Here is a 1,070-nt window from a genome sequence, read left to right as displayed (position 1 = left end):
TAAACCTTTCCTCTTTGGCTTTCTTGTACTCTTTATACGGGAGCCATTCTTTCTTTTGTTTGCACCAGTCTTCATCATATCGGTCTCCACTTGAGTAACACACTTGCACCTTCTTGTTGCCATTCTCATCTAAGTCATAGTCTCTAGTGAGGTGAGGCCCATTGCATTTTTCACAACCCACCCGAATAACATGGATCGTTTGATCCATTTTATCCATCCTCCTATCCATGGTTTTTAGCATAGCCATGACCGCGGATAAGTCTTCAGTAGCTGTATAAGCGGCTCCCCTAGTGACATCATGTCTAGGGTTGTGGTATTCTCTAGAGTGTTTAGAGAATTCTTCAATCAATTCTTGATCACCGGGGGTGGCTTCTTTGTGAGCGGGCCTTGCGAGTCTAGTAACTGCCTGGTTGTGACATTGACTCCATCATAGAATATTGAGACTTCTAGCTGGCTGTTTAGGTCATGGTGTGGGCAGTTTCTTAGTAAGCTCTTGTACCTCTCCCATGCTTCATATAGTGACTCTCCAGCTTGTTGTTCAAAGTTAGCAATGGCCTTCTTCAACTTGGCTATCTTGGAAGGTGGGAAAAAGTGATCAATGAATTCTTCTTTCATCTTGGCCCAAGTTGTGACTGATCCGGGGGGAAGTGACTTGAGCCAGTCTTTTGCAGCACCTTTGAATGTCACCGGAAGCATACGAAGTAGCTGAGTCTCGCGGGGCACATTTGGAACATTGAAGTAATCAGCTATATCATTGACTTCGTCCAAATGCTTGTAGGCATCTTCATGGTCTTCTCCATAAAACGATATTTCTTTAAGTAAAGCTAAGATATGACCCTTTAGCTCGAAAGTAGCAGTCGCGGGAATTGCGGGTTGGACAAGTCCCGGGCCAGTGTCGTCGCGCATCCTCTTCTTCCATTCTCCCATGGGGATTTCATCAATGTTAGCCATTGTGATAGCTAACTCTTCCTCGAAATCGGTTTCGTGCTCGTATGTATGCTTCTCTTCTTCCTCGGTCTCGTACTCGATATCTTCTTGAATTGGGTCCTCAATTGTCAAAGAGGCATTGG

The 1,070-nt window shown here is 44.9% G+C and overlaps 1 non-coding gene across 1 annotated transcript; it reads left to right on the top strand.

Annotated features, from left to right (window-relative positions):
• Positions 1-460: 460 nt before the first annotated feature.
• LOC111903848 (small nucleolar RNA R71) lies at positions 461-567 on the top strand. Its single transcript, XR_002854311.2, has one exon. It is a non-coding gene; the product is annotated as a small nucleolar RNA R71 (small nucleolar RNA).
• The last annotated feature ends 503 nt before the right edge of the window (positions 568-1,070 follow it).

Source organism: Lactuca sativa, chromosome 6, assembly GCF_002870075.4.
Source record: "Lactuca sativa cultivar Salinas chromosome 6, Lsat_Salinas_v11, whole genome shotgun sequence".
NCBI classification, from domain to species: domain Eukaryota; kingdom Viridiplantae; phylum Streptophyta; class Magnoliopsida; order Asterales; family Asteraceae; genus Lactuca; species Lactuca sativa.
This window is presented reverse-complemented; position numbering and strand designations above follow the sequence as displayed.